Source organism: Lepisosteus platostomus, chromosome 5 (assembly GCF_059453375.1).
Source record: "Lepisosteus platostomus isolate fLepPlt1 chromosome 5, fLepPlt1.hap1, whole genome shotgun sequence".
Lineage (NCBI taxonomy): Eukaryota > Metazoa > Chordata > Actinopteri > Semionotiformes > Lepisosteidae > Lepisosteus > Lepisosteus platostomus.
The window spans coordinates 56677882-56698530 of NC_142615.1; the positions used below are offsets into that span (position 1 = coordinate 56677882).

The 20649-nt window shown below is 46.3% G+C and overlaps 2 non-coding genes and 1 pseudogene across 2 annotated transcripts; 2 read left to right on the forward strand and 1 right to left on the reverse strand.

The window, feature by feature from the left end:
* Nucleotides 1–1771: 1771 nt before the first annotated feature.
* Nucleotides 1772–1865, reverse strand: trnai-uau (transfer RNA isoleucine (anticodon UAU)). The gene is made up of 2 exons: nt 1828–1865; nt 1772–1807 (listed from the first exon to the last, which is right to left on the reverse strand). It is a non-coding gene; the product is annotated as a tRNA-Ile (tRNA).
* Nucleotides 1866–2672: 807 nt separating this feature from the next.
* trnae-uuc (transfer RNA glutamic acid (anticodon UUC)) lies at nt 2673–2745 on the forward strand. The gene has a single exon. It is a non-coding gene; the product is annotated as a tRNA-Glu (tRNA).
* A 10585-nt stretch (nt 2746–13330) lies between these two features.
* On the forward strand, nt 13331–20438 carry LOC148669921 (uncharacterized; annotated as a pseudogene).
* The last annotated feature ends 211 nt before the right edge of the window (nt 20439–20649 follow it).

Here is a 20649-nt window from a genome sequence, read left to right on the forward strand (position 1 = left end):
GTCTGCAATTAGAATACTGTTTGTACGTTGTGTGAAATACGCCGTTCAAAATTTTTCTAAAACAGGAGATATGTTTTAGAATGCGTCTTCCTGTAAAAATAAAATAACTATAAGGGTGCTATAAGCAGAGTCTGAAGCCTGCTCCACAGAAGAACTATATTCAGAGGGCCAAAGAAGTGAATATTTCACCAAGTGAGAGGAAGCATCTTAGAAAAAGGAGGTGCAGTCACTTCCATGTGTCATAACACCACAAAGTCAGACTACAAGTGCTAAAAAGCTGCTCTCAAGGGTAACCCGGCCAAGTGCTCTAAGGAGCTGAATTAAAGCTCTGTCTCTACGGGGCCGTAAGTTGGAATCCCACTGCTGCCAAATATCTCCTTGTTAAGAATTACGGATTTGTTGTTGTTGCCTCCGTGCGATTTAATCAGTTTCAATAGAATTCATTTGAACAACAATAATAATCATTTTTTTATTCCTCTTCTCATTGCAATGTGTACACAAACATATATATTTTTTTATATATTAAAAACGTGTTATCCTTGATGTTATCCTTATAAACTGGTGATTGAGGGTTCGAGCCCTCTCTGTGCCTGTTTTGTTTTATCATAACTTTGCTTTACCTAAGTTGTCAATTGTCTTGCAATGTAGAAATCTCTGTAATAAGAAGAAAAGAACTATCGGTAGTGGTTAATAATCCTGTTGTTCTAGTACAATCTGCCGTGCTTTTGAGTCGATAAAGCATCAGGTGCATTCAACACACCAACCTCCACTGCTCATCAGGATGGCTGAGTGCTCTAAGGTGCCACACTCATGTGGACTCAATCATGTGTAGTGACAGTTTTATGTGATTCACTACACGGATTTCCCTTCATGTTTATTAGGATGTGTCATTAGTATGTTGGTTGTATGAGAACAGTTTCTTCAAATGTCCTGTCAATTAACAGTGGAGAGGTAGCCGACGTAAGCCTTCATGAAAACTCTCTACAAGTGATTACAAGTGTCTTGAACAAATCTACGTCATATTTTTAAAATAGTTTAGCTCAAGATGCAACGGGAGTATAAATTAATTCTTCCGCCCTCCATTCCAAGATAAAACTCAGTGTGTGAATCTTATTTTCCTGGAAGTTGCTGATGTTGGTCATTATTGGAAATGCCCAGTGATATCGACTCAGGTACTCAGTTGTTACGTGCTGTAATTCGATACATGCGAAGCATTTGCATTCCCTCCAATTATCAATAAAGTCAATAATGTATTAAACATTACATGCCACTTCTTCCCTAGATGATGTTCATGTTGGATCAGTGAGAAAGGCATGCCAGGTTGTGCTTGAACCAGCAACTTACTATCATTTTAGTCCCAACCTGACCACACTAAGCGATTGTACCACAGAGACTCAAACGGGTCGGTTTTCTCCATTTACGGTTTTTGGGAAAAAATAATCTACATTTTTAAGCAAGATTGTATTTCAAATTTCACAAATTGTAAGTATTTCTGGAAAAACGGTGTTTCAGAAAGAAACTGAGTAGATGGGAATAGCCCAGTCAGTAGAATATCGAACTTTTCATCTCAGGGTCCCTATTCAGGCGGCTGATTTTCTTGCAACTACTTATTCCATGCTGAAACGAGCAGGAAACAATGTTTCAGCAGTGGAGCCTTCTTTGGGTGTGATATAGAATAAACCTTTACTTGTTTCTTTCAAATTAATTTAAACCTCATCTCCAGCACCTAAACTCGTCAGTTGCTTTCAGTAGCTAAAGACACAGGCCATACTGCTCCAGGTGAGGTTTGAACTCACAACCTCGGCATAGCTCTGCTGTGTACTGCCGTATAAGTACCACACGCTGACCAATTGCACCACTGGAGCTGTGGAACACCCACTCCTCATACAGACTGACCCTGCAGAAACACAGGGTGAAAACAGGGTTTCGGTTGTGAATCCATCTCCACATGGGGGAAAGGGACAGTACAATAGAAAAGAACATACAAGAGAAGAAACGGAAAGAATTGTGCTCACTGCAAAGTAGGAAGGAAAGAGGTGGCCGGATACATAAAACAGCTCGGTGGATAATTTGTAACAACATTCTTTGCTGACAACCAGCAGTCGGATTTCTTTTCATGTTCCGCTGTGCAGTTTGAACGTTTGTTCTCCCAGATCGGTTGGTTATATGAGATCAGCTGATATAAATGAGAACTAATCAGAATCAATACAATTGATGTCTGGCAAAGGCAAATAACCTTTGTACATGATCTGGAATGTGACTGGTTAAATTTCAGCACAGTTGCAACCCCCTTTATAAAGGGTGTGCACACGTATACAACCAAGGCATTGAAAGTTTTTTGTTGTTTATTGTTCCAAAAAATGTTCCATTTGTTTTCTTTCTTAAATGTTGTTGATTAAAAGATCTTATTAAATGTGAAAAAATCTGATTGTGAAAAGGTCAAAATGTTAGTGAAAAAATGTGTAATGTGAGGAAAGATGAATTGTGGGAGCCCCTTTACTCCTCATGTCGTACTGTATTTCTCTCTCATTCTACTGGGAGTGGTGCCGTCGCTTCTGGATAAAGTCTGTCGGTAGACATTCCAGACGGGTCAGGTACTGTATGACTGCGCTTCGGCACAAGAAGAGACATGTGACTTGTGAGGATCCCGATAGTGTCGACTATCTTCTGGAGCCCAGATAGCTCAGTCGGTAGGGCCTCAGACTTTCAATCTGAGAGTCCAGGGTTCAAGTCCCTGTTCAGGCATTTGTGCTTTAATTAAATATGTTGTGAATGTCATTATAAATCATCTTTTATCTTTCTTCTTCTAGCTGTACTGTGGTTATTTTAAATGTTCATCACTTGTATTTTCTTTAGTTTTTCCTTTCACAAACCAAAAATGTTCAAGGCGATCTTGTCACTGCACTCCACGTAGATAATCTAAATGAAATCACAGTAGAGTACAGAACACGCAGTGAGGAGAGAAAAGCACACTGAACATCTGCGGAACATCACGTCCGAGTTTACAGCGACATCGGAGATTGGAAGCGAAGTCTTTTTTAATTAAAGGTTCAAGGAAACCTGAATATCTTTACTAGAAGTATTTCAGAATCACAGTTAAATCGAGTACGATTGCTGCACAGATCTGCAGTCTGCAATTAGAATACTGTTTGCGTTGTATAAAATATGGCATTCAAGCTTTTCTTAAACTGGAGAGTTACATTTCGGAATGCGTCTTCCTGTAAAAATAAAATCTCTACGCGGACGCTATATATATACACAGAGTCTGAAGCCTGCTTAACAGAAGAACTATATTCAGAGGGCCAAAGAAGTGAATATTTCACCAAGTGAGAGGAAGCATCTCAGAAAAAGGAGGTGCAGTTGCTTCCACGCGTCACAAAGTCGGACTACAAGTGCTGAAAAGCTGCTCTCAAGGATAACCCGGCCGAGCGCTCTAGTAAAAGGCGTGGAACCGACTGCACCTGATTTTTCTGAGATGCTTCCCCTCTCATGGCGAGATCTCGACTTCTTTAACACCTCTTGATTTAGTTCTTCTGTGGAGCAGGCTTCACACCTCTACGTATAGCGCCCGCGTAGAGATTTTATTTTTACTACGTAGCACCTCTACGTATAGTGCCCTTGATGTCATTTTATTTTTACGGAAGCACACACATGGAACGTTTTTGTGTTTTACTTTTTATTTGTACAACAAAATAGATTCAATATAAACAAGATTCAGTAGAATCGTCAGGGACACATAAAATAATAGTTACACTTTCTAAAAAACAATTAAAATAGGTAAATAAAGACAAGGTCCACACAGCTTTAATGTTCTTACATTTCGAAAGAGTCTGTAATTACCTCTTTTCGTCTATTGTGAACTGTTCAAACTTAGGACTCAGACCATTTCACTCTACCTATATCTCATTTCAAAACGAAAATGTATATCCTGTTTTAGAAATGCTCTGGGCGGTCTTACACGATGCACCTAAAGTATTCTAATCGTGGACTGCAGATCTGTGCTATAGCTCAGCTGAATTCTAAGATCCAGCAATCGTACTGGATGTGACTGGGATTCTGAAATGTCTTTTGCAAAGGTATTCAGGTTTTCTTGAACCTTTAATAAAAAAGTGATCTGAGACTTGCTAGCTTCCAGTCTTCCAGTGCCACTGTCAATAAACTAGGATGTGATGTTCCGCAGATGTGCAGTGTGCCTTTACTCTTGTCATGTATTCGTTGCATGAGCTCCTCACTGCGTGTCCTGTACTGTATTGTGATTTCGTCTTATCTACGAGGAGTACAGCGACTAGAATGCCTTGAACTTTTTTTCGGTATATAAAAGAAAACGCTAAAGCATATACAAAGTGACTAACATTTCCTATATGTAGGTTTTCTGATTATGTCTCTACTTCACTTTATTTCCTTAGTGACTGGCCATTTCTTTCTGATATTTGTTCTGGCGCGGTTATTGATCCCATACGAAAGATTATTTTTATAAAGAACATGTCACCTGCAAACTCACAGTAAAACTGGTATTGGGAAAAGTTTTATAATAGTACTTTTTATTAGAAAAAAATGTAAATTTATCATTACCTATAGGGTTTCTTACCAGCGTGGAGCTCAAATTCACAACCCCCAGATTAAGTGTTTGGTACTAGTTGCGCCACAGAAAGTTGAAATCTGTTATTTATATTAAATACTGTGGCTCCTGTCCTTTTCTTCTATTCAGAGAAGAGGTTGGTCTGGTCTCCAGTTTACCAACAATAAGCTCAGACTGTGCTCTTCTATAAAGCAGTGTTTTCTTCACATTGCTTGTATGGGGCAACACATCAATTCGATGACCATTTGCTGTACACATATGTCCCCTCTTCCCTTCACTGAAGTGACATAGACGAAGGAAACTCTCTTGTCTTGGGCTGCTGTCACCCGGATTCAAAGCGCGGGTATTGCGGTCCCAGCACAAAGTACTGACCACTATACCATCGCGGCGAGCTGGGACAGACTATCGTTAATTTTATTCAAATGCTCAGTGTCTTTAATCTGATGGATTCATATACCATGCTCATGAGAAAGTCACTCAGCTACCCACTGTTCCCAGAGCTGGATAGGTGATTCCAGATTCTACAGCTCTCTAGCAATAGAGGGAGTCAGACTACAGAAATGGAGAAAATCTCTTCAAAATGTGGAAATATATTCCAGAGACGAGTCCTTTTTCGAAGGTCAACACTCCTTGCAATTCACCCCTTCCCATGTCGCGCAGTGTAGCGGTTATCACCTTTTCTTAAAACACCAGAAACAAAGCGATCTCTTTTATTATACGTTTTGCACGCCTGACGGGGTTTTACAGTGCTCTTTTCTACACTAAACTGATCATTTGGACACCAAAAGGTAAGAGACACATTTCTATGTTATTAGGAAATCAGGAATCCTAACCGTAAGAGCCCATAGAAAAAAAACCCGAGATAATATGGGACTATAAACACAGTTTTTTCTTTTTCGTAGCGCTTGAGCAAATTTTAATAAAGAAATATATTTTATATTTCTGACACATGACTTAAAAGGCTGGTAGAGTATAGTTCATACAAGAGTGCTGACCAACAATTTTCATCAACCGTACTGTAATGTTTTTTATAAAAGTAAGTTAAATGCATACATAGTAAATGTTTTTTTTAATATTAAAAAACTAATTCACGAATTTTAACTTTTTTACAATAACGTGTTTTATTGTAATCTTGTGCAGCAATATCACCAGACAGTTTAAGGGTCTGTCGTTCTTTTACTGTTCCGGGTTTTATTCTGTCTTCAGATGCACAAGATGTATTTTAAAAATACGTAAATAACAATTCTGGTGCAGTGAGGTATTCTGATTAATTCAGATTCACTCTTCACGTGTGTTATAGATATCATATAATGTTTTTGCATCCACGCAAAACCTCGCTTGAATATGAAGTTGCTAAACTTTACTTGTAACATATTTAACAAGATACAATGCCAAACTATTCAAGTACATCAGAAACATACCCGAACTCTTCTAATTGATGCATTTGAAACGAACAGATGGGGGACTTTAACATGGCTTTCAGGAATCTAGAAATTCACTTTTAGGAGTTTTCGGAAGTCTGGACCCAGATGTGCTCGCTGTCACGACCACCAACCCGCTCAGACCACCCCCTAAGAGAACTAATCAGTACCAGCAGCAGGGCGATAATTACAAGCGCCGCTGCACGTGTTAAACTCAACATCAGACGCCCTACCGTGGGGCAGGGTGCAGTATTTAAGCCCCTCCAGCCCGCATCTGTTTTCTGGGTTAAGAGGGAAGAATAAATGTAGTAAATGTTATTGCCGCTGGGGAGTATGGAGGCGGTGGCGTGTGGAAGGAGGAGACGCACATTCCGCACGGGCAGTGCAGAGCAATGAGTCGCACCTGCTGCGCCCTGAGTCCTGTCCTATTTAACCGCTGAGTCCAGATACACAGAGTCTCTACCCAGTGTTGGAGATGTGAAGGGTTAAACCCAGAAGTTGAGATACATTTGAGTTTGATACATTTGTAATGCTGTTATACAGCAAGAGTGGTGAGGGCTCGGCTCACTCGGGTGATATTTCACGGTTGGACTTTTCAAGGAAGGTGTTAGGGATTAAGGCGTTGGATGTTAACTGTTTAATCACTTTGCAGAAGGGAATTGGTTTTGACATTGGTTTCAAGTTGGTTAAGTTACTGGAAGAGTTTTGGATAAAAGTAGAGGAGAAAAAAGATGTGGGTCTGATTGGAATGTTTGAATGGCAGAAGCTGATGGATCTTTCTAATAGGACTGTGATTGTTTGCATGTTTAATGAGATGTTGATGAAGGAAGATATTGTGACATGGTTGACTAAGTATTGTTTAGTGAAAGGTGAACCTCAGAAAGTCTGGGATGATGATGGCATCTGGAACTGTGCATGGAGAGTAAACTATGGCAGTTTTAAATGCTTTCCTTCTTTGATTGGATTAGGTGGAAAATAGAGGTTTTGTGTTCTACCAAGCACAGACAAAACTGTGCAGGAGTTGTGGGGAGCTGGGTCTCTTTGTGGATGCCTGCACAAATGTAGTGTGTGGTAAGTGCAAGGAAATTGGACATGCATATACTGAATGTACAAGCGTGAGGAAATGCAATCTATGTGAGTGTGAAGGTCATGTGTTTAAAGACTGTCCAAATTTCTTTGCAAATAGAACAAAACTGGGAAGACCGATGCAAAAACAGGAAGAGTTTGAAGAGGTATTTAGGCTGGAGCAGTGGTTCTGGATCAGGAACTGGATGTGGTTGAGGTTTAAGAAATTAGTGAAAAGGAGAGTGAGGGTTCAGAATGGAGTGAAGGGGATAAGGGTGGGGTAGAAGAGAATGATAATGTTGCAAAAAGTGAGGTGGAATCTGAATTGATTGGTAGCATCTCTCCAAATCGCCTGCCACCTGTGGAGACTGAAAGCACTCAAATGGAATGTACAGAACAGAGGGTGCAGTCTAAAGGTCTGCTGAGACATTGGATTTAGAAAATGATTTAACTCTGAGTGGAAAAGTGAGGGAAGAATTTTCAGAGTCCTCAGGTAGGTTCTCCCAGGGGTTTAGATATCTCAGATATGTGATCCTACTGACCAAGCTTTAGAACCAGAGACTCAAGAAGGGCAGGTGGAGAACCATCCTATGGAGTGTGGGGGTGGTGGAGGAGGAGACAAGAAAGCAAATGGTGGGGGGAGGCCTGTATAGCAGGTGTCACCGACTGAATGATAATAGCCAGAGCTTTGTCTACCCTGGTCCTACTATAAGTATGGCTCTTAATATCGTGTCCATAAAAGTGAGAAGCATTCGCTCCAAGTTAAGGGCAAGGACTATACTATCATTTGTGAGTAAGGTAAATTATATAAATGATATTGTGTTGTTACAGAAATGTGGGTTAACCTTTTAAAAACAGCTATAAGGATATGGAGGAACTGTGGACATTGTGCCTATCAATCTGGAGTAGGTCCAATGAGAATAAATCTGATGGTATAGCTGTTTTAATTTAAAATAAGATGGTAGAAGTACGTCCGCACCTTGTAGTGAAACCAGGGAGAGCACTGGTGGTGTATCTGGGTTTCATGAATGTCAAATTTCAACTTTTGAATTGTGTATTGTCCGAGTTGCCCACATTACAAATATGTTCTAATTCAGGAATTGAGAGATTATTTATTGGGATGGGAAACAGTGGGTTTTAGCTGGGGATTTTAATTGCCTTTTAGAAAGAGGGCAGAATGAGGGGCATGAGATGGGTCCAATTTGATAGATCATTAATATTATTGTAAATGGTATGAAAAGATTTTAAACTGAAAGATGCCCTCAAACTTCATAGTCAGGGGAGGGCAGGTTTCACATGGCACAAGTCTAATGGGACCCAAGCCTCAAGCATAGATTTTGTTTTGATATGTGATTTTACTTGCACAACCGCAGGCTTAACTCCTGTTTTTTTTCCTCTGACCATTGTTTACTGTCATGTACAATTTCTATTCCAACAGCTGTTACTGTGGGGAAGGGTGTGTGGAAGCTGAATATTTCACTTCTGGAAGGTGAGGAAGTGACGGGCAGGTTCAGGGAAAGATATAAGGAATGGCGGTCTTTGTACGACCTGTTTGACACAAGAGCACAGTGGTGAGAGGAGGTGAAGGAGCGTACATGTTACGTCCCAGTGTGTGGTCTGTGTGTTTTGTTGTTTGTTCCACACTTCTGACTTTGATTGTTCTCCAGAAGGAGACTAGGAGAATGCTTCAGAGAACATCTTTAACCTTCACAGCCCTAAGATATTTCCAAGTCTGTAGTTTCTCATTTCACCTCAAATGGCCATGATCACACTAAGCTCTCGGTCTCTGTTCTCAAAGAATGGTTTCTCAACTCCATAGCAGAAAGACAACAGAAACTAAACTCATCGTAAAACTAGGTTCACCCTTCTCTCAATGACCGACTTATTTTCATGTAATCTACACTAACCTCTTGCAGGTTTCGACTTCACACCTTTCTTCACCCTCTCCACTTTACACTTCCTGAGTGGCATCTCTGCCCCTCCTGCCTCCTTCCCTCTCCCAGCTTTTGTTCTTCTGTGCTGTTTAGTCTTTGCTTTCTTCCTCGTCTTTCTCGCACCTGAAAAAAAGTTGTATTTTCTATCTTCTCTTTTTAGCATGGAATAAACCTATTATTACTTGTTCCATTTCAGATTACACATGCTGATGCAGCTCCCCACCTGAATCAAACTACTTCAATATACATTTGTATATGTTAATTTAAAACTGTAAAAATAGTAAGATTGTAATTTCAGTTTAAAACTTTGCAAGCAGTAGACGCATGGCAGGATGCACCCAGGAAAGGACACCAGTCCATCACAGGGCAACGACACAAACACACTAACTCGAGGTCCAGATTTACCTGAAGCCAACTAATCTACCAGTATGTTTTTGGACTGTGGGAGGAAACTGGAGCTCCCAGATGAAACCCACTTGAACACAGGGAGAACAAAACTAAGTACTAAGAATTCAGACAGCTTCCTAAGACTCCTCTAAACAGACACAAAATTCCAGATAAAATCTTCTTCAAATGAAGAGCCACAGCATATATACGAGAGTCCCAAGCATCTGTGATCAGTCTTCAGCTGATGCCTCAAATTGAACCCAGGGCCCCAAGGCTGAGGCAGTAATACTGACCTCTGCACCACTGTGCAAGAGTGCTGCCAATAACCATATAGGCAGCACATATCAAGATCACAAATTGCACTTTTCAAGAAATCATTAACGCCCACAACACACAACAGGTCCATTAAATTCAAATACACCAAGCATGACAGCCAGATAGGCTTCCTAGACACCACCACACAAGGGTTTCTCCTTCAACAACAGACAAACAGGATTTTTATATAATGTTTTATAATATATATATATTATTTTATATTTTATTTTTTTTACAAAGTATTTTTAAAAGATACAGACACACATGGCTTACTGCACAAGGATAGCTTCCACCCAAAGCATACTTTCAAAGGACTGGTAAAATCACAACTCCTACACTTCCACAAAATCTGTACACAACAACAAGACTTTGAGGAAGCCAAATACACACTCTTCCAAGCTCTACACCCGAGCGGATACACACAAAGTTTCCTCAAAAATGTGGCCCAAATATTTCTAAACAGAAAAACTCCAGATGACAGAAAAATCCCCCTCATCACATCATATTCACAACTCAGCATAAATACCAACCAAAAACTGAAGTCTACAATCACCATGATATTAGAAAACACAAAAGGGAGCACAAAATCATATCTGCATACAAAAAATACCAAAAAACTTCAGCTTTATTTAGTCCAAAGCAAGCTAAAACCTGTACAAAACAGATCATATACACCAAGAGCTGAACATTTCATAAACAGAAAACAATGATCCAAAACAACAAAACTAAAGAAATTTAAGTTTTGCAAGTTGCAACAGCATCCAGTGCAAAAAGTGCAGGGTGACTATATGGGGGAAACGGGTAACTCCATCTGAACCCGACTGGCACAACACAGGTACATCAGAAACCACGGGACTGGAAAGCAACCCCAACTGGATGGAGACAGAAAGAAAGAAAAAGGAAAGGATATTCAGAAGAAAAACAGTAAGAATGTTGCTAAGAGATTACTAGAAATAGGTCATTTTCATTTTAATACTTCTTTCAGTTGTACTTTTAATTTGAATACAAAAAAAAGTTTATGAGCATTAATCTCTCCCACAGATATAGACAGTTGCAGAGTCCAGAACCAAGTACGAAAGATTGCTGGAAGGTGTTGATAGTTGCAAAGAGAGATGTGTTGCACAGACTGGGCAAGACATCACCTTGCCTGAGCAGCTTCTTGTACTGTATTACCTGCAGGCCTTTCTCCAGCTGAAGCACCTGCAGCACCCAGGGGTGGTAAAGAACATGACAGTAAGGATACTTTCATACAACAAAAGTAATAAATTACATATATGGGATTTTTACAGTTTGGTGTATTCATTTTTATTTTCTCGCTATTACAGGTCTAGGAATGAATGTAAAGAAAGTGTCGTTTCAACAAGTGGGCACAAAAATGGTCATAATTGCTGTTAAAGAGCACAAAACCTCAAACAGCAGCTGGCTTCCTTTGCATTGAGTGAAGAAGAGGAACATGCAAGTTGATGGGTACATTAATATACCCCTCCACTCGATTCAGGGTTGTGGTGGAACTGGAACAATCCTGGCAAGCAGTGGGTGCAAAGCACTGTATCACCCATAATGTGACACCAGTCCATCACAGGACTCACTCACACCACAGCCAATTTCATAGAAGCCCATTAAAATCCATGTCAATACAGAGCAAAAGACCTCCACCTCCATAGCTTCCATCATGAACAGTATTTAAGAAAATCTGGAATGCGCCTTAATTGCATTTTATTTGTGTTTTATCAGATGTTTCATCTTTACTTCACTAAACTGCGCTGTAATGCCCAGGTCAGCAGCTGTGTAAGGAGACGGAGAAGTTTTTCAGTTCATCTGCGGGAGGGCCAATTCACAGTCCTTCCAACGACTTGAGAAGACTGCATGAGAAGTAAGCAGAATAATATATTACTTCAATTTCTGTGGGTTGGAAACAATCACAGATGCTTGCTTGTTTATTTTGTAGATGCCACCTGCCATTCATTACCAGCCCTGAGGTAGAGATGGCAGCAAAAAACGTGGGATGGATAGCCGCAAGACAGTGCATCCCTGGAGAAAACGGGCAGACCTTCATTCACAAGGAAAGGCACTGCAACAGCTCAAAGCAGATGAGCCTTGGGACATGGTGGCCTCATCAGAGGAAGAAGAATGCTGTGAAGAGCTGGGAGCTCAACCTAGAGTCACCTCTCAATAAGTAACAGGTGTAAGACATGCGTCCAAGACAGAATGTCAAGGGGAGATGGTGAGCCTGCTCCAAGACTTTCAGTCTGGGCAAAAAAGAGAGAGGAGGGATTGTTTGAAGACTATGTAAGTGTGTGTGTTTACATTTCTATCCGTCATTCTCAAAAGATGGTTTTGTTTTCTTTTCTTAATTGCTCTTGATTACTAGAGATTATTTGGCATGATACATTTGTGATTAATTTTTCATATATCTTTTATTTTTAGATAACATTTTCTTTGTGAATAGTCTTATTTTGATTTACATAATGTCAATGAGTTAGTACCTTAAAGAACAAGCAGTAAAAAAAAAGACATTTCAGGCAGTTTATTAGCTAAAGTTTTTATAAGTGAACTGAGATTCCTGTGCACTGCAGAGACCCATCTTTAATATGCTGCATGTGTTCGTGGTGGATTTGAAATTTGTTTGTCACGATGTAAAAGTATAGTAAATAGATAATATACTCTACTTATCAAGACTTGACTTTTTTAATTACATACTTCCATTGACTGCTTTGGAATACATTCCTCAGGTTTTCCTGAATAATCATTGTCCCACAGTGAAGACCTGGGTGACACTACAGGGATCAGGGCTGTGCTGACTGGAGGTTTGTGCAGACTGGCCATTGTCTATGTAAGACTGTGAGATCACTGGGGTTCCCCCCCGCCAACACCTGTAACACTGTCAAGTGGTATAATAACCTACAAAAGCTAAAGTTTCCTCCATTAAGGGATCACAATTTGTCACATTCTGGCTGAACAAGAGACAAGATAAACCAGTGGAACAAGTCTGGAGCAGCAGAACAGAGGTTTTTGTTTGTTTGTTGTAAAACAAGTCAGCCCTTGGGAATAAAAACTCTCCCTCCAGGCTGGTTGGTTGGTTGGTTGGTATCTCCTGTATTTGCCCCATATTCTCAGGGCTTCTCAGCTGAGTGATCAAAAGCTGAACTGCAAGGAGCTGAATTTCACACTAGGTTACAACAGACCCTACTGGGAGAATGGGCAGGGGAGGGGCGGTTGTGCTCCTGAACTAGTCCCCACCTTTCCTACTCTTATATTTGCATCACAGTCTATAAACTCCAGCCCTATTGCTTTTCTTTCAGTTCATTTTTTTTTAATACAGCTCGTGAGGTATGTATACTCTTGTGAAGTATCAAGAAAGCACTCATCTTTATTTCACGTATACAGCAGACTGTTTGGCAGAAAAAAATAAATAAAAGCCCTATTCCCAACAGTCTAGCACAGTAACCACAACTCCAATAACTTTAATTAGAGGAAGAAACCCAGCTTCTGCTCAAAAGAAAAATCATTGAAATCATGAAACTCCAACACTGGCTGGAGAGGCTGTGTGTGTCCGGCCTCTGCGGTTATATAGGACAAGACTCGGCGAGCTGCAGGTGCGGCTCATTGCTCTACGCTCCCCGTGCGGAATGCGCGTCTCCTCCTTCCAGACTCCTAACACCGGTGCATACATCCCTCTTAAATCCCAGAAACACAGAAACTCCGGGGTGTTTCTGTGAGTCAGTACTGGGTTTCTCTGTTCGAGGTTTCAAGCAAAAACAAAAACGGCACTGAAAGCAGGAAGTTATTTCTGCTTGTAGGCATAAACGTGTAAAAATAAATTTTCTGATTCCTAAAACCTAATAAAATCCATCTAAGTCTCCCTTTCGTTCCCAATGCACATAACTGAATATAAACCAGTCAAGTTCAGGTACTTTTCTGATGTATCTGAATAGTTCTGGCGCAGCTGTTACAACAAAGATACTTAAGAACTTTTTTTTCATACGAGATCTTGCCGTTTATAAATTGAATTTTTTTTTCAATTCGGTAAATCACACGAAACACCAACAGCACTCATCGTAAGCATCTGACCAATCACATTCCTGAATTTTAAACCCATTTAGAATGTATTTTTAATTTGTTTTATTTATTTTAATTTTACACACCTGTTTTAAGTATTCTTGCCATTTTTAGCATACTGTAAGTGGATTTTTTATTATTTTTGCATTTTACAGAGCTTTTTTCCAATATATTGTGAGCATTTTAGTGTCATTTTAAAATAGGACTATCAATGCTCCTGACTTTTAAACCTGTATTTATTCTGACATTATTCTCTCCACCTGCAGATGAGGGAGGTATTTGATTTTAATTTTTTTGATTTTGGGGGAAAATGTACATTCATTTCCTTGTATGTATCACCAGTGGAAAACTTGGCATTTTTGGATGAATTGCAATCCTTACTTCAAGGCCTTCAGACTGATATAGAAATGACTGGAGATTTAAGTGACACATTTGATAAATCAGACAGGAACAGCATAACGTCTAAAATGGTAGAACCCTCTAAAGTACTGATAAATTTCAGGCACATTCATAATAAATAAAATTTATTTAATTTAAAGCATAAAATTTGCTTTAAAAAGAAAAGCACAATTTGTATGATATTGTAACGCCCTCGCCTGGTGGTGAGGAGGAAGCGCCCCTAGGCGCTCGTAGAAACCGCTGGGGATGCTGGGAGTGGTAGCCGTGGAGAGTCTGAGGGTCAGCACGATGACCAGCGGCTGACCCTACCTGTGTAAATAATGTCCTAGTAGTTCTAGTGCCCTGTGTAGTCCTGTAAAAGTATAGTGTGTTGTTAGGTAATTACCACCCTAAATATGTGTACGTGTTCCGTCAGTCTCCTCATGTGTGTAGATCCTGTGTTTGGTTTGGTGTGGTTGTAAATGAATAAAGCTAATGCTTGTTTGTTAATTGCGTCTCCACTTGTCCTTGTTCTGAAAAGAACCTGCAAACGCTACATTGGTGTCAGAAGCGGGCAGAATGGACAACTCGTGGCAGACAGTACCCGATTCTATTAAGTGCCGGCTGACGCTGGAAGAAACAAAACCCATCGGCAGCGCACATAGGGAGCCTGAGCAACACCTGGGTGCGACAGGTGGCCACAGCCCTTACCAGGGGTATTCAATAGTGGTTCCGCAGGTAGAAGTGGGGCGACTGGCCGCTACTCCTGGTCAGCGAGCACCCCAGAGAGAGGATACTCTCCCTGCCGGAGCTGATCAGCGATTCCCACACCCATCGGCGCGGGTGAGACCAGGTCGCTACAATGGGGAAGCGCCGTGGGAAATCTACGAGGTGCAGTTCCAGCTCGCGGCCCGGACGAATGGCTGGAGCCGGGCGGAGATGGTCGGCCACCTGGCGGCGGCGCTGGAAGGAGCGGCCTGCCAGGCACTCCTGGATGTCCCGGAGGAGGACAGAGGCGAATACACGGCGCTGGCGGCGGCTCTCCAGCTGCGCTTCGGTGTGGAGGAGGCGCCGGACTTGATGCGGGAGAGGCTGGCCCTGCGGCGGCTCCAACCAGGAGAGCGACTGGGCCCGGTTGCTACTGATGTCGCTTTCCTCGCCCGCTGAGGATACCCAACTTTCCCCCGGGAGGCGCAGCGGGAGATGGCTCTCCAGGCCTTTCTCAAGGCCCTCTCACCCGAGGAGCTGCGGCGCCACGTGCAGCTGGCCGCGCCAACATGACTGGAGCAGGCCTTGGCCCTTGCTACACGGGCTAAGGCCGTGTTCGGGGTGACTGGAAGCGCCAGCAGACGCAGTGCGCCCTGCCGGCTGACCGAGGCGGCGACGGAGGAATCCAGCGAGGGGGAAGAGGAGCCAGCCCGGGCAGCGACCCCCGCGGAACAGCCCCGCACGCTGATTTGCAACCGCTGCGGGAAGAGAGGACACCGAGCCCGGTTCTGCCGGGCACCCGAACCTCTCACTTCTCGATCGGCGTAGGGAAACGGGAATGGGGCGACTCAGCTTGGGGAAGGCCGCCCCTCGAATACCTCAACCCCCGCTCCGGAGAGCGCTGTTAAGACCGGCGCCCCTCACGCCACCGTGGGGCGAGTCGGCTGTAGCCGGGGCCTGTACCTCCACTGCAAAATCGAGGACCAACCCTGCCTGGCCTTACTCGACACCGGTTCATCGGTAACCCTACTCCGGCCGGGCGTCCTCCCCAACACCGAGGGCACCAACCCCCCAGGATGGGAGGCCTCCGGCCTGCGGCTGAGGACCGTGACGGGACAGCTCGCTGCAGTCCGGGGGAAACAGGTGCTTGCCTTCCGTCTGGGTGCAGCGACGGTGCGCCACCCCTGCTACCTTGCATCCATCCAGGAGGACTGCATTCTGGGGCTGGACCTACTGCAGCGAGTGGGGGCCAGTTTGGACTTGAGCCGGCAGGAGTTGGTGCGGCAGGGGGAGCGACTTCACCTGGTGGAGGGCAGGCCCGGCGAAGGCCGAGGGACGCGGGCTTGCCGGAGACGGGAGAAAAAGAGGCAGTGGCGGTGGCGGCGGCAGCGGCAGCGGCGGCGGCGGCGGCAGTCGCCGGGGCAGACCAGGCCTGTGAGCCGGGGAGCGAGCGTGCTGGATCCTGCTCCCGAGTCAGCCGAGTCAGACAAGGCGGCGGCGGCGGGAGCCGAGCGTTGCGTGGAAGCGAGGCGCGCCGTTGAGGATCTCTACCAGCGGAGCTGCGAGGGCCTCGATCAGGACCAGCGGCAGCGGCTCCAGGAGCTACTCGCCCAGAACAAGGATCTCTTTGCGGTGAGAGATGAGGACTGCACCCGCACTGCCCTGGTCCAACACAAAATCAACACCGGCGACGCTCGGCCCATCCACATCCCACCGGGACGCATGGTTCACGCCAAGCGGACCGCCGCCGAGGAAAAGATCCGGGAGATGGCCGCAGCGGGGGTGATTGAGCCCTCCGCGAGCCCGTGGTCGGCGCCAGCTGTACTGGTCAAAAAAAAAGACGGCTCGTGGAGGTTCTGCGTCAACTACCGCAAGGTGAACGAGGTCACCCGGAAAGATTCCTACCCCCTGCCGAGGATAGATGACACCCTAGACTACATCACCGGGTCGACCTGGTTCAGCTCCCTGGACCTCCGCTGCGGCTACTGGCAGGTACCGCTTGCTCCCGATGCTCGCCCGAAGACGGCCTTTTCCATCGGCCAGGGCCTCTGGCAGTTTACTGTCATGCCTTTTGGCCAGTGCAATGCCCCAGCGACGTTCGAGAGGCTGATGGAGAGGGTGCTGGCATCTGTCCCGCGGAACCAGTGTGTGCTGTATCTGGACAATCTGCTGGTTCATGCGCGGGGTTTCAACCAGGCCTTGACAAACCTCCAGGCGGCTCAACCCCCGCAAAGTGCGAGCTCCTGCGGCGGGAGGTGAGCTTCCTGGGACATGTTGTTGGACCGCGAGGGGAGGCTACGGACCCAGGTAAGGTCGCCGCAGTGAGGGGCTGGCCGACTCCACGCACCGTAGCGGAGCTGCGCAGCTTTCTGGGGTTGGCCTCGTACTACTGGAGGTTCGTCCGGGACTTTGCCAGCATCGCTGCCCCGCTGCACCGCCTCACCGACAAGGGCCGCCGTTTTGACTGGGACTCGGGCTGTGAGACTGCCTTTGGCCGGTTGCGTGAAGCTCTGGTGGGGGCCCCCGTGCTGGCCTACCCCGACCCGCGGTTGCCGTATGTTCTCGATACCGACGCGAGTAACTCGGGGGTGGGTGCGGTGTTGGCGCAGGAGGGGCCGGATGGGGAGTGCGCAGTGGCTTACTATAGTTGGGCTTTGACTAGAGTTGAACGGAACTACTGCGTGACCCGTCGCGAGCTGCTGGCGGTGATGGCGGCGGTCCACCACTTCAGGCCGTATCTGTTCGGGACCCGGTTCCGGCTGAGGACCGACCATGCGTCCCTCACCTGGCTGCTCCACTTTAAGGAGCCGGAGGGGCAGATGGCACGATGGATAGAGGTCCTGCAGGAGTACGACTTCACTGTCGAACACTGTGCGGGATCTCGCCATCTCAATGCGAGGCCGCGGACTGCTGCTACTGCGCCCAGCGGGAGCAGTGTGAGGGGGCCGCCTGCACCGTGGTGGAGTCGAGCGCCATGGCCACGGCCCGGGAGGGGCAGCTGGGGGTGGGCCTGCCAGACCTGACACAGCGTCAGGCAGCTGATCCTGACGTGGGGCCGGTGCTCCGCTGGAGGGCAGCAGGAGTGCGGCCTACACGAGACGAGCTCGCCCCGCAGCCAAAGTCCGTCAAGGCCCTCTGCGCCCTGTGGGAGGCCTTGAAGGTAAAGGACGGGGTGCTGCGCCAGGGGTGGCGGGTACCCTCCAGTGGCGAGGTACGGTGGCAGCTGGTAGTGCCTCGGTCGCTCCGCGGGGCGGTGCTCCGAGCGGTGCACGGCCAGCCGGGCGTGGGGCACTTCGGTGGTAAAAAAACCCTGCAGCGTCTCCGAGGCCATTTTTATTGGGGTCTTTGCCACCGGGACGTGGAGCGGTACTGCTGAACGTGTGCGGTGTGCGTGGTGCAGAAGGGTCCCCCCGAGCGCTCTCGGGCCCCCCTCCAACAACACCAGGTGGGGGCTCCTATGGAGCGGGTGGGGGTGGACGTTTTGGGCCCGTTTCCGCGCACTGAGGCCGGGAACCGCTACGTCTTGGTGGCCATGGATTATTTTACGAAGTGGCCAGAGGTCTACGCCCTCCCGGACCAGAGTGCCCCCACGGTGGCCGATGCACTGCTGGAGGGGATGTTTGCCAGGCTGGGGGTGCCGGAGGAGTTACACAGTGACCAGGGGCGTAACTTCGAGTCCCAGGTCTTTGCCAGAGTGTGCCAGCGCCTGGGGATCACTAAGACGCGGACCACACCGCTGCATCCCCAGAGCGACGGGTTGGTGGAGCGGTATAATCGGACGCTCGCCACCCAGCTGGCCACCCTGGTGTCCCGGCACCAACGGGACTGGGACTGGGACTGGGACTGGGACCGCCACCTCCCCCTTGCGCTCTGGGCGTATAGGTCCAGGAATCCACCGGGTGTATCCCGGCCTCGCTCATGCTGGGCCGGAAAATGCGAACACCGGTGGACCTGGTCTTCGGCCCGCCGCCCAGAGACGGGTCGGCACCGCCGGCTGGACCGGACTACGAGTGGGACCTGCGGCAGCGGACCCACCTGACACAGGCGGGGGTCCGGCAGAAGCGGTACTACCACCTGCGCTGCAGGGGGCTTGCCTTCCAGCCCGGGGACTCGGTTTGGGTGTACAACCCGTGCCGCCGCAAAGGCCTCAGCCATAAGCTGGTGGTGGGTGAGGTCTGCACCGAGACCGCCTGGCCCCTACCGAGGTACTCGGCGTGGTGGGTGAGGTCTGCTACCGTGTCCTGTTGCGAACACGGGGGAGAGTGGTGGTCCTGCACCGAGACTGCCTGGCCCCCTACCGGGCCCGGGAGGAGGAGCCGTGTGGGGAGGCTCCAGAGGAGCAGCCGGTGCTGGAGCCGGCCGATAGTGGGGCGTCCGTGGGTCGCCAGCCGTCACCGCGGCGCAGCGGCCGCTCACGCAGGGTTCTGCAGCAGTTGGCCAAGTACGAGTACAGCCTGAAGGGGGTGTTCGACGTCGGCGAGACGCCAGATGCTTCAGGTGGGGGCAGTGTAACGCCCTCGCCTGGTGGTGAGGAGGAAGCGCCCCTAGGCGCTCGTAGTACCGCTGGGCATGCTGGGAGTGGTAGCCGGGGAGAGTCTGAGGGTCAGCACGATGACCAGCGGCTGACCCTACCTGTGTAAATAATGTCCTAGTAATTCTAGTGCCCTGTGTAGTCCTGTAAAAGTGTAGTGTGTTGTTAGGTAATTACCACCCTAAATATGTGTACGTGTTCCGTCAGTCTCCACATGTGTGTGTAGATCCTGTTTAAGGTTTTGTGTGGTTGAAAATGACTAAAGCTAATGCTTATTTGTTAATTGCGTCTCCACTCGTCCTTGTTCTGAAAAGAACCTGCAAACGCTACAATATGTTAGCAGTCAAGAAGAACCTGTTGTGGTAATAGCTCTATACAGACTGGTAATTGGCTGCCAGACCTGGGACATGATAATATACAGGAATTCAGGCAGAGAGTCTTTGTCTATTTTAACAGAGCAGTGGTTTGCTATTGTGAAGACTGAGTCTGTCCAGAGACTATTATATCCATTGACACAGTAAAGCTCTGCGGTATCAGATGAATGTTCGACTAGCAACACTATAAAAACAATGCAGTGTCGACCATGAAAATGTCTGAACAGCCGAAATGTTGTTTCTCTTTCTCTCCCGTTCCTTTGCGGGATCAACATGCTGTAAACGAGTCTCATGTTCGCGGTGCTCCGGGATTTCCGTACGTCAGCTTGTTCATTTGATAAAGTTATTTTAGACACGTTCCACCCTTTTCTGAATACGAATACGCAAACAAATACACAATTAAAATTAGGAAAAGCCACTGACAGGACAAACCGTGATAAGTAAAACATTCTGATTACAGAACACGTAACGTAACGTAAAAGGCTAAAACCGACGCGAGACCTACTCGGGTAAATTACATTCACTCACTAAAACACAGTGAGTTCGGGGTTCCCAGTCCTGGTCCCTGGGTCACCTGGCTCTAGGTGAACTCTGTCCCAGGCTGATGGTTCAAGCTGTCTGTGTGCCCAGGTGTGTCGCCTGCTGTCACTCAGAGCTGTCTGTCCCGCGCGCACAGGTCTGAAATAACCCTGCCAAAGAGTATCAGTGCTTTATCAACAAACTGTAATAACTTTTATTTTATACAGTATCTTTCCTGGGGCCTCTCATGACACCAGTTTGTATAGAATTTCTCTATGTCGGATTTTTTACCAGTAAAAACAGTATCTGCGACACACACAAGCAAATACACAGGCTTTCTGAGCACCGCCCGCGTGTAAAACGAGTCTTAACAGGTTAA